General features: G+C 43.9%; 1 long non-coding RNA gene across 4 annotated transcripts in view; it reads left to right on the plus strand.

Moving 5' to 3' along the window:
- The window catches only part of LOC106731995 (uncharacterized), a 78,960-nt gene that overhangs the window by 19,113 nt on the left and 44,711 nt on the right, over positions 1 to 15,136 (plus strand). For 3 of the 4 annotated variants that reach the window (XR_012902095.2, XR_012902091.2, XR_012902093.2), the window contains exon 1: positions 1,660 to 11,118. The exons of the other annotated variant lie outside the window; for it this stretch is intronic. This is a non-coding gene — a long non-coding RNA (uncharacterized LOC106731995). Of the gene's footprint in view, positions 1 to 1,659; positions 11,119 to 15,136 lie in introns of those variants that run through there. 4 annotated transcript variants of the gene reach the window in all.

Genomic DNA, 15,136 nt, shown 5'->3' on the forward strand with positions numbered 1-15,136 from the left:
CCTCCTTCCCCCTCCCCCACCAGGAGACCAGGGAGACGCGGGTGGCGGGACTGCCCGCGTCCTCCACGGATTTGCTCCGTCTCTTTGGTCTGCTGACCAGGGAGACGGGGAGCAAAGCCACGGAGCACACGGACAGCCCGGGAACGCCTGGGCTGTCCCGCTGCAGGCGTGCTCCGCGGCTTTGCTCCCGGTCTCCCTGCAGACCAGAGAGACGGGGAGCAGCTTTTCTCGCCCCGGGAGGACGGGGGCGGCGGGACTGCAGCACATCTGGGCGTCCCGCCGCTCCAGTCCTCCGGGGAGAGAAAAGCCCCATTCGTAACTGCGGATCCGACATAAGTCCGCGTAACTTGGGGACTGCCTGTATTGTATTGGATCCTTATCATTAAGAAGCAGCTACTAATGAAATCAGTTGGAAGCCCCCCATTCACTTCAGTGAAAGCAGGTTCTTCATGCTTAGGAAAGAGGAAGAATTGTTTAACTAGCATAGGGTTGAATTTGCGTCAGTGCAGTCTATTTGTGCTGAAATTCCTTGTCTAACTCCTCTTCTGCTGCCCCCTTGGATACTGGTGAATCCTCATTCGAGCCACACTGAGTAATGGGTTAAGGGGACAGTCTGTATATTCATCTACCAGTAAGACCGATCAACTCCATCTTGAATGAGTTGCTCTGTGAAACTAAAGTATTTTTTAAATGGTACAAGAATACCTGGAAGTAGAACAATAGCTGTGCACTCCTTATACCTTGGAATATTTTAAGATGAACTTACATGGAAAGTTTTGCATTGGCCATAATATTTTACAAGACAAAACCAACTTAGGAAAAATGAAGGCACTTCTTGTTTAACTTGGAGAGAAGTTGTCCAAGAACAACTTATCTTTGCAAAAATATCCCCCAATAATAACATTGAGGGTAAAGAGACCTGCACTGATATATTTATTTGTCATGTAATTACTAAGCATACAAATTGAAGCTGTCTTGGCACCTCGACTTTTTTAATCTGAATTTTAAAACATGTTCTAATGTGTTTATTTAGGATATCATTGCATATTTTAAAATTGCTCTTTGGATCCCAATTGATTTAAGATAGTATTGTATTCTATTGAACTGTAAAGTTCTTAAAAAGAACAAAAACCTTAAAGTCTTCTTTATTAAACAGAGCTGCGGAACTTGGAGCCAGTCATTAAGTGAATTATATTCTGGCTAAACATAATTTATAATAAGCATTTCTGAGCACATATAATAGCTGACATGAGCTTATTAGACTGATTCCCACTGGCAGTTTTTTGTTTTTCTTAGCTACATTTTTTTAATGGCAGCAGTTTAGTAATCAGTGATTGCACAGATTGACTATTGCAAGTTTTGCAGGAATTTTCCCTGCAAGTGTAATTCTCTGATAACCCTGAATGGACAGACTAATTTCTGCAGTTTGAGAGGGCTTTTCTTTATTGGCTTGATGTGACTAATTGGCATAAGAACAATTCCATCAGCAAAAAGTAATGAAGTCTGCTATTAATCGTATTAGCAAAGATTTAAGACTTAACTGTTAAAATACAGAGCACCCTCTTGTGGAAAGATGCAATGCCAATGTACCTCCTTTGGACAGAATAATACCATAATCATTTTCTTTCAAAACCAGGAGGAGCCTGTTTCTCCCCCCCTCCCCCCCCCCAACTATAGTGTGTCTGTTTTCCAAAATCCATTATTATGTACCTGCAGATGTCAGTATAGCCTAAAAAATCCATATATATAAATGGAGGTTTCCAAATTAGTGACGGTTGAGGCATCATTTTAGTCCATTCACAGGGATACCAGTGACTTTTTGGTATAGAGATAGGACTTTGACAAACAAATATATTGCTGTGGTAAATGAACTACCAAAGACTCCAATGAAATACATGGCCAAGTATGAGTGAGACTAGAAGAGCAAAGCAGATGTCTGGCTGATATAGGTCAAGTGAAAAAAATCTTTCATAAAGTACAGGTGTAAATGAGTTATTCTTCAGATTAAACTGACAATGATACGAGGCACTCACCGTGCTGGTTTGATCTCCTTTAAGCTGCTGCAGTTTGTTCTTGGTGCTCCTAGTTAAAATTACATCTTCAAAGATCGATACAGGACTCCTTTATTGGACTAGTTTTTCAGGATTCTTATGATCACTCTCATAGCCTGAACCAGGTGACTTATGCCCAAACAGGGCAGGCCCTTGTACCTCTCCACCTCATTACAACTTACTCTTACAGGCTCTTTTGCCAGCTAGCATGGGTTTTCTGGGCAGCTCTTCTGTGTTCTTTGAAAAGTTATAGAACAACTTTGATTGAAATCTTAACCCCACTGAAGTTTTCAAAGGAAGTTTTGCCATTGGCCTCCTTGAGGCTAGAGTTTCACCAACTATCTGCCTCTCTTTACTTAGCGCTTTCAGAAGTTTAATGAAAGGGGGACATTTAGTTAACATTCCATTTATTTATAAAATAAAGCTAACAGCTCACATGTATGAGGGCTTAGATATCAAATTGATGTACAAGGTGTGCATGGCACACAAGGATCACATCTCAGAACACTGAAATGCAGCCTGTTAGAGGGTAGACTTGTACATCCCCACTATACATAACCATTTAGGAGGGGAAAAGAAGATTGTATGTATGCAGGAAAAATGCAATCATCCATATTGGAAAGTGGTCAGAACACAAGTGTTCTCATACCCATCATTATTGAAAGTGCTATGGGACTGCTAATGGCCCCAAGTGCAGGACCCTTGGTTTTATATCCATCCAAAGACATGTCCATCTGGAGTACTGGTACATTCTGACTCAGAAAGCAATGTTAAACAATGAGTTCACAACACCAATTCCTATAGAGTCATGGGTTTTGCTTGGAAGCATCCATTTGTGAGATTACAGCCTCGGGAGGTAATTGTGTGAGCTAATTGTGACATGAACTTTAGTTTTCTGATTTAAAGATACATCATGAAATTTTATTAGAGTCAAACACCAGAATGAATATAGACTAGCTTGCTTTGAAAGGGAAAATAAAGAGCGCTGTAGGCCTTCCAGCATTCCATTTTATAGCAAATACCATGCGTAACATCCAGAAGATGATAATACATGTACACAAAGAGCTGGAACTATTCATGTGTGGTGCCTCCAGGGATTACACAGAAAAAGGGCTATATCTGGTGAGCCCATATCTAGAAAAGAAAGTGTGTGTGTGTGTGTCACTCTTTCCCCTTCTATATATACTTTTTCCTCTCTCTCTCTTCCTTCTAGCAGCCCAAGACTCTACGCAACCTTAAAGCGAAGAGCATCAGGTGATACTGGTGTTGTAGTTCAAAAATCACGGGTAGGACTCTGTTCCTGTGGAGTGCTGACAGGGGCAGCACGTACAAGAGGCAGGGAAAGACATTATCTTTCCAAACCACCAGCCCTGGTCCCACTCTCACGCCGCGCCCCTTAGAGCTGCCATCAGGTGCCATGCGCCTGATTGCAGCTGTAAGGTGCGCCGGAGGGCAGGGCCGCGCATGCACCATGCACCCGGGGACGGAGCGGCGCATGCGTCGTGCGCCTGCTGCCCAGGATGCACAATGGCTCGAGCCAGCCCTGGGGTGGGCAGGCTTGGGTTGTACACCACCCGCACTCCCTGTGCTCCCGATTCTTGTGATCACTTTCATAGTTAGAACCAGGTGACGTGCCCAAATGGGGCAGGCCCTTGCATCTCTCCACCTCATCGCAACTTATTCTTGCAGGCTCCTTTGCCAGCTAGCATGGGTTTTCTTAACCATGAATACTCCATTTGTATTTGTTTTATACACATTATTATTTCTTATCTGTATTACCATATTGTGTCCTAGTCATGGACCAGGAATACTACTTGCTATTCACTAAGTACTTGTAATTGGTCAAACTTCTAATATTGGGGCTCCCCCCAAAAGTCTGACTAACAAATAGGCACAAGTTCTATTTATCAAGTTTTGTGTCCATAGACACAGAGGTTAATTCACCTGTGGGAATTTACTATGGTGGCAAATGTCCCTGGTAGCACGTGAAAGTGTGCCAGTGTATCATTTTACAGGAAATCAGAGGGAACCACTGAGGGCAGTACAAACCCAAAAGTGGATGCTGCTAACCAAAAAAGTGACCGTATCTAGGATAGCTTGAAAGAGCATTAATTTATCATCTGATTTCATAAACTCTTGCTTGCAGGGTTCCTATGAGTTGCAACATTGGGAAGTTGAACTCCCTGGAGGGAAATGCTCCTACCATCATTGCCCTTTGGGGCAATAGCCTTAATTGATGCAGATGGGATTGTACCTCAGTGTTTCTCCTTTGTAAGTTTGTCCTTGTGATTGATCAGGTTATTTTGTTAATAACATTGCAGTTAATCTGATCATTTGTGAACATGGCAAGCCAATACAGCAGAGGAGAGAACAAAGAAAATAATCTTTACCCAAAACACAGAGAAGAACAACCACAGCATAACAGCAGTTCTCCCACATGTCCTTTCTAGGAGCTTCCCCGGAGGAAGTTAAAGAAGGGATGCAAGGGATGAGCATTGGCTCTTTGCTGTTAGACTGTTACCCATTGTGTAAAATAAACAGAAATTTCTGTTTTCTTTATTAACACCCTCCACCCCACCCTGCTCTGTGAGAAAGCTGCAACCCCTTGCTGGTGTCTGGGATATACATTTACTTTAAAACAAAACTGGGGGGTGTTTTAAATTGTATTTTATTTCAAATGCCCCAAAGAAACTTCTCTGGCAGCTTACTCACTTCTGGGTTCAACTCAATCCAAAGCCCTGGACCAGAGTTTCTCTGTCTGAGAAGCTGCCTTTTCTTCATCCTGTCTCCACAGTGGAGATCCACTGAGGTGCTTTTGTTGGCAGTGCCTCAGATTGAACCACGGGGAGCTACAAGTTTTGCACCCACATGGCAGGGCACAGATGTCAATAAATCCTTGCATAAACAGAACATCTCACCTCTATACCACTACCACCAGGAGGCTGATGGAAACAGAGGCTGAGTCAAAGGTGGAGCCACAGTTGCAGGAATCTCAGATGAGGAAATATTCTTATCGCCCTCCATTCGCAAAACACAATTTCCAGGCATCTGAAAACTATAGAACCTTTCTTACGTATGGCGAATATAATTCTACCACCTGACGGGGGGGCTTCCAAAGCCACAGTGACCTTTATTAGAAAATGCCTGATCCCATTTCCTGTATCCCACTGCCCACTTATCCTCCCAGTAGAATCACTGTGTAGTTGCTCCTATAACTGAGTGATTCTAGAACAGCAGCCCCCTTAGCCAAATGTCTCAGCTTTACATTTTATTTTCCCCTTTTGATGTTAGTGAGCCTCAGTTTAAGGAGAGAAGAATCTGAAATGAGAATTTGACAAATAAGCTTAATTTAATATACAATCCTAAGGCTTAAAAAAATAAAAGCCAACATAGTTAAACTACCCAGAAGTGGATCCATGTAAATGTAAAAAACCCTGAAAGCTGCTATTTGGCTGCTTTCTCAGTGCTAGCTCTGGCTGCATGTAGTCTGTACCTGTGAGCTGTGTAAGGCAGGCACAGGCCATTAATTAGGATATTCTAGTGGCGAATGAATGTTTAGTTGATCTCGATCCTAATGCTTTTGTAAAGTAAGCTGTGAACTATGGAAGCGGCAAGCAGCAGAAAATGCGTGTAGGAATCCCAAAGGAGCACTTCCCAGCTAGGGAGGAAAATGTGCAAAGAAGAAATTTAACAGGAGCACTTTCTTCCTATTAGGTTCAAAATAACAGATGTTTCCCCTTGACATTTAAAGAAACCATCTCTGTGAGGTTTGTTTGTTTTTTTCAAGCGCTTATCCAATTAAAAGAAACTTGTTAAATGTTAAGCAATTTTACACCTACCAAAATTTAATATCAAGGTGAACAGGCATTCACTAAGGCAGGGCAGATTTTAAATGATTGCTTTAAGCAGGTATATTTAATGTTTTCAGTTCCAGTTTCAACAGTGGAAGCGGCAGTATTACAAACACCTCCGGAATGGAGGCTGTTCATAACTCTGACGTGTTTGTAACGGTGATTCTTCTTTTAGAAGTTTACAACTGAACATTGATTTAATATCACTTTGAAACTTTACTATGAAGAAGAAAAATGCTGCTTTTAACATTTAACTGATTAACTGACTAAACGGGATCTGGGTGGGGGACTGCTCCAGCCTGGCTGGAGCAACCTCAGGCCCTTAAGACTCCTGCTTCTAGCCCTGCACTGTGGCTGACTGCCAGCTCCTGGCTCCCAGCTCCTGCCAGAGCAGCCCCTGTCTGCAGCAGGCCTGGCTCCTTGTGGACAGAAGCTGCTTTGGTGGAGCAGACCCTATCTGAGGAGTGCCCGAGTTCCTCATGGACAGAGGCTGCCTGTCTGAAATGGGCCCCATGTTCTATCTAACCCCCACAGGTTACCAGTTAACCAGAACCGGTAAGCATCACCTATTAAGGGTTAACCCATTAACCTTTCACATCCCTAAAACAAACACAATTGCCTTATTTTGCTAAATCTTGTGTTATACTTTCCCTTTATCTTTTGAATAGTTCACATTTAACACATTACCGTACTGCATTTGTTTGGGTTTTTTGTCTGTGCTGCTGCCTGATTGTGTGCATCTGGTTCCAAATGAGCTGTGGTTGACCACTCTATTTGTAACTCTGGTGTTTGTAATGCTGAGGTTCTACTGTACACTGCAATAAAACAACACACAAAGGTTTCTATTTTAATTGACTGCTTGTTTTAAACAATCTCAATCATTTGTACCTAGTACAAGAACTGAGAGCAAGCCTAGTGGATCAGATCTGAGGTCTATTTTATCCACTGCCCTATCTCCAACAGTATCAGAAGTTTTAGAGCAGAGGTCCCCAATCTGTGAGGCATGCCCCTAAGCAGGCACAGATGAACATTCAGGGAGCATGGCTGAGGCCTGGGAAGGCCAGGGAGGCAGCACCAATCAGCTCCACTTCTGGCCAGGCCCCTGCTGCTGGTCCCAGCTACTGACCCTGCACCTGAGGCTCCGCTCCCACCCCCAGCTGTGGCCCCAGCCTTGGCTCACCTTGTTCCTGTTCACATTTTTCCCTCCCCCCTCCCTTTGAGGGTGGCATGGACATAGGTAAGAGGAGATGCAGGGTAAAAAGTTTGGGAACCACTGCTTTAGAGGACTATCTTGGTGGACAATTATGGATTATCCTGCCCCTTGGAGAGGTTTTTTCTCATACATCATTTGGTGTTTGTCTTAGGCCATTCTTGTACCACATGTATTTTTTATACCTTGAGAACTTTCTCCATATAAATGTCTAATCCTTTATTGAGTTCTGCTAACTCTTGTTTGCAATGATATCTTGTAGTAATGTGTTCAAAAGATTGAACTGTGCAGTGAAAACTATTCCCTTTTATCAGTTTTAAGTTTGCTTTTATGTCCCCTTGTTTTTGTATGATGAGAGGTGGTGTAATATTCCTGTCTGGGTTATCTTTTCTGTATCATCATCTCTGCCAGTTCCATCTCATTTGTCTCCTCTCTAAAACTAGCAGTCCTGATCTCTTCAGTCTCTCCATGTGTCTAATGATTTTTCATCACACATCTCTGGTACCTGCTCTTTCTAATTGACATGTGATAACCAGAACTGACTACCACTCTCGCCAATTCTTTGTATTGTATGCCATCACCTTCTTTGAATGATAGACTATTACTATTTTTCTATTGGTATAATCCTGTAGCTTGTCTGTGTGAGTGGCCTTTGAAACCTGAGGTAAAAGACTTTGTGAAATATGCTAAAAAGAATAGAAAATATTCTTTTCAAGATAACCTACAAAAAGGGGAAATGAAAAAAGGATTACTGTTTGTTTGTGTATATCAAACTCAACTCAGCATCTATTACCATGTTATAGTTACATTTTTGGTGTCTGCCCTTTTAGCTAATTTGCAATTCTCTATTGCCTACTTTCTTCCTTCTAACAGCTACAATTTAGGCATTAACTTTGATCAAATTAAAAAAATGTGTAAAATGTACTCTGCAAAATTTAAATGCCACGGGAAATCCATTGCATCCCATGTACTTTAAAGAGCTCCAGTGTACTAGGGCAACAAAAACATGATTTGTTAAAAGCTAGAGCAAAAAGTAAAACTTTGTCACCTGTTTCCTTTTGCATTGTTTCTTCTGCAAATTTTTGAAAGTGCAACTTTGCTGTAACTAAATTCTGTGTTTTATCACAGTGAACACATTTTTTTTCAGGAGTTTACTATTGACTTTGAGTTAATAACTACTCTCTAAACTTGATAATAGAAGGTAAAGGACTGAAAGTGAACCCAGCTCTTGGCATGAGAACTTTTTTTTCTTTAATTCAGGTTGTGTCTTAAATTAGAGAAATACATCAAAGTCAAGTTTTGAATTTTGTCTCTGTTGTATGCAAGTGTGAGAGCTAATACTGGACCATATTCTGCAGTTTTTAATCAAATCTGACTCCGTTAGGGATGCCAAAACTCAGTCCATTGTGGCTTCTCCTAATAAGCTTAGTCTGTTACTTTACAGATTATACATGTGATCTGTAGTTCCAGACATAACAAGGTGAGCTAAGTTTAAACTCTGGATTTCCTGTTCTCTTATCTTAGTTTACACCAGAGTTTTACCATTGTTTTAATTAATTTCTGAGATTTGGCAGATCATTGTGAGTAAGGCAGCTGTGCTGTACATTGAAAGGACTAGTTTTGACTGTTGTGTGTGTATTTTCTAAGATGCTCCCAATGTCTGCTAGCACTTTGGGCAACTGAATATCCCTGTGTTGTCAGGAGGCAGTCACAATTCCAGCAGCCATAATAATGTGTGAGGAGTTGACTGGATTGGGGGTTAATTTCCAGCTTGAGGGGATATACTCGTGAAGGCTTTGAATGAACTAATGTGCTAAAAGTATAATGTAGCTGCCTTGAGCATGTGCCTATTTGAGGTCATAGACATACCCTTAGCCAGGGTCTGTCTCCAGTGCAATCAAGAGGTGTGATTGCAGCTCCCACAGACAACCCTGAGCTACTGTAGATCTAGACAGGTCTGTGCTAGTGTGGGTATGATTAACCAAGATTAAAGCTAACTTCAGGGACACTAGCTGTGCAACAATAGCAGTATAGCTGTGATTGCCTGAACTGCAACAGAGACTGCTTGAACAGCTACCTAGGTTCTGGATAAGGCCTTACTCTAGCTAGATGAAAGCTAACTTGGGAGAGTGCCCACAATAATGTGCAAATCCTTCTCATTGCAGCGTAGACTGTGCCTTCCCAAATTACTGAATGGAAAATTGACAAAGCATCCAAATGTTGGCTGCCCTTTTGGCTAAGTGATTTCAGACTTGGTTGGGATGGCTGTAGCAACACTGGTTTGGGCACAGAGTGGAACTCCCTGAATACTGGCAATTTGTTTTTCTTTGTGCAGGGGATAAAATAACATTTTCTGCTTGATTTTTATTTTAAAATGTCAGCAATATTTAGTCTGATTTTGGTTTTATTGGAGCTCTTAAATGAAAAGGGCAAGTTTGTGAAGCTTTAACAGTGACAGGTTGCCCCCCTACTTATTTTAGTTTTTAAACAATCTGTGGGAAAATTGCTTCTCCGCTCAGTTATCAGGTTTCATGTCCATAGTACCTGAGATATCATAATCCATTACTTCTTCAGCCATCCATAGAGCATTAGGGTAGATGTGCCCTGGTTTGCTATTGTAGAAAATGACCATGCAGAAACAAAACTACCCAAAGTCTTCCAAGTCGTCTTCCCACATCATGAAGAGAAAAACTGTTGTTTTTCCTTTGTAGGTTACTCCTAAATGATTTTGTTTACATTGTGTAATGTTCTGCAATGTTTCTTACATGTATTGTTTTTTCTTGCTGTTTTAATTTCAGTTAATGACTGTGCTGCTTTCTGGCCTTGTCTGTTCAAAAGTATTGTTCACGTTCACTAGAAAATAATTCACTGTTAGGGAGCCTTTTTCCAAACCTGTTATGTCACCAGCACGCTTTTGCACAAGTGCTCTCAGGAATGCTTCACATTGCAACCAGTAGCTTTAAGCGGGTTTGTTTGTTTTTTATCACAACCTGCCCTGTTGGTAAGACTGTATCCGGAATAGCCTTTGCTGTTTCAACTTGCTGAACTGTACATGTAAGAAAAACAGTCGTGCTACCTAGGGAAACTGCATCCTTCCTGCCTTATTTCACCTTGGTTAGCTGAGGTTAATGTCATGATAAATGAAATCTTCGTATGATCAGTGATGAAGTATTTTTTACAGAGCTTTCTTATCTGCAGAAACGCTTCCTGAGCTGCCTTCTCATCCTGTCTTGGAGATATATTACAGTTTCCTGGCATGTGTTTTTTGTTTTATTTTGTTTCATTTTTTGCCCTGCTATTTTTATCTTTTGCCTCATTTTTAAAAAGAGTTCCTGCTGAGCCTATAATATCCAGACTGCTTAGGTCATTTCTTTCTTCAGACATTCTTGCTCATCCTTGTTGACATCCTTAGCCCCATCTTCAGTCTGCTGGATTTATCTCCTATTTACTCTGTATCCTGGTAATCTAATGTAGCAGACAAGCAACTGATTTAGCCCAGCCAAGACCTAGTTGTGCCAATTACAAAGAGTATTTCTGTAAAGATGTCTTTTCCTATCCTTTTAAGCAATTTTTTGAATGGGTGAGTAAATTTGAGGGTTCTTATACATTATTCTAGATGCTTTGGCACCATGCAGAGAAATAAACTAAAACATTATTTTGACCAGAATAATGAGAGGTTTGTCATTTTTGGAGATACACACTGTGTACCCTGTGGAACTCTTCAAAAAACTGGCAGTTTGACTGTAAATATGGAAAACATTGAGGCAAAAAAAAGGATGAAAATACTGTTGATATGAGTGTTTCTCAAAGTGGGCCATGGGCCCACTTTGGGAAAGCAGTTAGCCAGACCTGTGCCACTTTGTTTACCTAAAGGGTCTGTAGCCATGGAGCTTTGTGGCTCCCATTGTCTCCGGTTGGCTGTCCCCAGCTAAGGGGAGCCGCAGGAAGCAGCAGCCTGGAGGCCAGGAGCAGCTGGGCTGGAGCAGCTGTAGCCCATCCCCAGCTGGTAAGGGGACTACTCCACCCCCACTTAATCGGTTAAATGTAGTGTTAGCACTACATTTAACCATTTAACCAATTCAGTGGGATTTTACATCCCTACTCCAGACTCCGGTGGTTTAGTCCAAATTCCACAGGGCATATTTTCTTTGTACTTAGGTCCCAATCCCAGCCCCTGCAACTTGTCCTCATTCCAGTCCAGTGTCCAACCTGCACTCTGTCCCTTTGCTCCATTCTCTCTCATTGCCACTCTGGATTCTAACTCCTCTGTTTTCTGGTCAGGCTGCTTCCCCTCCTCCTAAATGCTGGGACATGAGTAGTTAGAGTTAGAAATGGATGAGTCAGTTGTGTTTAATCCCTTATAAGAGACCTTTTTATACCCTTTTTTTCCCTGAGAAACTAACAAAAATGTATCATGGGTAGGCTTTACCCATGAAAGCTCATGATAATACATATTTTTCTTAGTCTTTCAGGTGCCACAGGACTACTTGTTTTTATACAGACAGTCCCCGGGTTACGTACAAGATAGGGACTGTAGGTTTGTTCTTAAGTTGAATCTGTATGTAAGTCGGAACTGGCATCAGCCGCTGCTGAAACTGATCAGTTTCAACAGCCGCTGAATCTGGACACCAGTTCCACTTACATACAGATTCAAGGTAAGAACACCAGGTGTCCCCAAGTCAGCTGCTGCTGAAACTGATCAGCAGCTGATTCCAGGAAGCCCAGGGCAGAGCAACTCTGCCTCGGGCTTCCTGTAGTCAGCCGCTGGTCAGTTTCAGCAGTGGCTGACTTTGGGACGCCTGGGGCAGAGCAGCTCGGGTGCTGCTGGCTTGGTCCAGTAGCGCGGCCGCTCCTCGGAGCTACTGGACCAACCCAGCAGCACCCCAGCTGCTCTGCCCCATGCATCCTGATTCAGCCACTGCTGAAACTGATCAGCAGCTGAATCAGGACGCCTGGGGCAGAGCAGCTGGGATGCTGCCGGGTTGGTCCAGTAGCGCCAAGGAGCGGTGCTGCGGGACCAACCGGCAGTGCCCTACCTGCTCTACCACAGGCCCCCGGCTTTGCTCCACGTCTCCCTGGTCTGCTGGGGGGGCACTAGCTGCGTCCCCCCCCCCCAGCAGACCAGGGAGACGTGGAGCAAAGCTGCAGAGGACCCGAGCCGAACCGTGGCGCTTCCAGATCAGCGCCGCGGTCCGGCCCGGGTCCTCCGCGGCTTTGCTCAGCGTCTCCCTTGTCTGCAGACCAGGAAGACACTGAGCAAAGCCGCGGAGGACCCGGGCGGACCCGCGGCTTCCAGATCAGCTGAAAGCGCTGTGGGTCCGGCCCGGGTCCTCCGCCGCTCTGCTCAGCGTCTCCCTGGTCTCCCTGGTCCCAGCGTCTCCCTGGGGCCGGACCCGCGCCGCTTCCAGCTGATCTGAAAGCAGCGCGGGTCCAGCCGGGTGCTCCGCCTCTCTGTTCAGCGTCTCCCTGGTCTGCAGACCAGGGAGACGCTGAACAAAGCGGCGGAGCACCGGGGGCCAGACCCGCGGCTGCTTCCAGATCAGCTGGAAGCGGCGCGGGTCCGGCCGGGTGCTCCGCCGCTCTGTTCAGCGTCTCCCTGGTCTGCAGCTTTTCTCGCCCCGGAGAAGGTGGGCGGCGGGACCAGGCGTCCCGCCGCTCGAGTCCTCCGGGGCGGGGAGGCGAGAAATCCCCGTTCGTAACTGCGGATCTGACATAAGTCGGATCCGCTTAACTCGGGGACTGCCTGTACTCGCTCTTTGAGTTGGAACTCCCATTCTAGTCAATTGACAGGTGCCTCTTGCCTTGAATGAATTAGAACTTGCATAACTTTGTGAAAGATGTTTATCTCTGTATGCTCCAACACTTCAGTTAGTCTATAAGGTGCCACAGGACTCCTCGCCGCTTTTGTAAAATAAGAATAACAATAAGTGTCTTGCCCAAAATAAGGTGAAGCTGAAAGAGGAGCAAAGAATCTGGAAACCTGTGGCAGAATGTGTGAAAGCGGAAGGGAGCCAAGTCTGAAAAAAGAGAGGTGGAAGGAGGGGGAGAAGAGGAGTGAGGGCGACAGAAGTAATGGGACTGAAAGGAATCACACGGAGGCATAGAAAAGAGGGCTGACTGGAGGAAAATACTTAAAGTTTAAGATAAAATTTAAAAACCATTGAATGTCCTAACTATCTTTTTCAAACACCAGTAAATGAAGACTAACCCATTCCAACAGCACTATTCATGAGTAAAGTTGTACACATGCATAAGGCACTTTTCCTGCTCCAAAGAGCTTGTACGCAAGCCAGGGTGAACAGTTAGACACTGTGGGACATAGAGATCCTGAAAGATGAGAAGGGTGGTATATAGGGAAGGGTTCAATGGAGGAGGGAGATCCTGTGGCTAAGGAATGGGAGTGCTGCAGGCATCATGATGGCAAGCAGAAAGATGAGAGTGGGCAAAGGCGATTAAAGGAGGATGTGAGATGAAGGGATGAGCATGGGGAGAGTAGGACAAGAGCTAGATGTGAGAGAGAGGTTAGAATAGAGAGAGCTTTCTGTGTGGGGTTGAAAAATTGGAAGTTGATCAAACCAATAATAGTTCATGAGCCTTTCTGTGTTGTTTTTTCCCCTCAATAATTTCATAAAGAAAGATCTGAGCCCTTACAACAATTTCTGCTTTGATTGTTTCCAAAGCTTGTTTAAGCCATTCATCCACCCTGGGCCTAACCGCTTCCCCCCGACATGGCACAATGGCACATCCTGCTGGTGCTCAGTGCTGGAATATTAAGTTCGCATTTACCTCCTATATAGTAATAGCTCATTCAAGCTGCTTTGTGAGCAGTAGCTGCCCAGTTATCCTTTACATGTGTTCATCAAGCTGTAACTAAATACCTGCTCTTTGGCAAAGCTCAAATATACTGTAGGAGAGTGAGCTGGGATGTGGAGAGGACTGCAGCAAATTGATTTAGGTGTGACAGCATGCCAGCTTCTTTTGAGGCTCCAATTTAGATGCAGAGTTTCTCAGTGAAAACAGTTTGTGGCTCTTGGTAACCTGCACCTGGCACTTCTCAAGATGCCAAGACATAGTGGCTATTTCCCCCTCCCCCTCTCTCCATAATGCAACAGAGAATTACTTCGATGTCTTTCATCAGGCTCAATATTCGAGCTGATTGGAAAACAATGTTGTGGAAATTTGGGTTGTCTGCTGAAAATGTCAACTTTTCATTGGAAAAAAGAAAACCCCATAATTCATTTTTTTTAAGTGAAAGATTGAAATTTTCTACTACTTAGCAGCCACTTTTAACAAAAAAGACTTGTGCAGTTGAAAGTCCAAATGTCTATCGAAAATAATAACTGGCATTTCAAAGGGGTAAGCTAGGGAGTCTGCGTGGACTTTGAAAGCGGCAGCGCCGCATGGAGCCCAGGGTCAGCGGGGGACGCTGAGTCCGCTGGGGACTCCTGTACATTTCAAAGAGGGCACACCGCGTGCAGCCCCAGGCCAGCAGGAGGTCCTGTGGACTCCGGGTTCCCCCGGGCTCTTGTGCATTTCAAAGCGGAAGCACCCTCCTGGAGCCTGGAGTCTGTGGGACTTCCCGCTTGCTCTGGGCTGCACACAGAGTTCCAGTTTTGAAATGCACAAGAGCCCCCACTGGGGCTCTTATACATTTCAAAGGAGGAACATGGAAGTGCCTTTCGATTAATCAAGTAGTCAACTACTCGACTTGTAAATTAATTATTTAACATTCTTAGTCCACAGTGCCTTTTTGCACTTGGTGCATTGTGTAAATCAAACTATTCTAGTATAAGTAACTGTTAGAGGGGTTTTAGTTCATGCTGACTTATCTATGGATGCTTCATTAAGCGGGTGCAATACCTTATTTCAACTGTGTACATTTTAGTAGATTGCCTTACAAATGGGTTTGCTGCACCGGTAAAGAATATGTAAAGTAGTTGCTGTGCTTCTGGAAAAGATGGTGCTGCTTGTCAAACTTGACTCTCTCACGTGTTAAATAACATTAAAATGATAAAGACCATAGT

This window comes from Pelodiscus sinensis, chromosome 2 (assembly GCF_052426305.1).
Source record: "Pelodiscus sinensis isolate ZL-2025 chromosome 2, ASM5242630v1, whole genome shotgun sequence".
Taxonomy (NCBI): Eukaryota; Metazoa; Chordata; order Testudines; family Trionychidae; genus Pelodiscus; species Pelodiscus sinensis.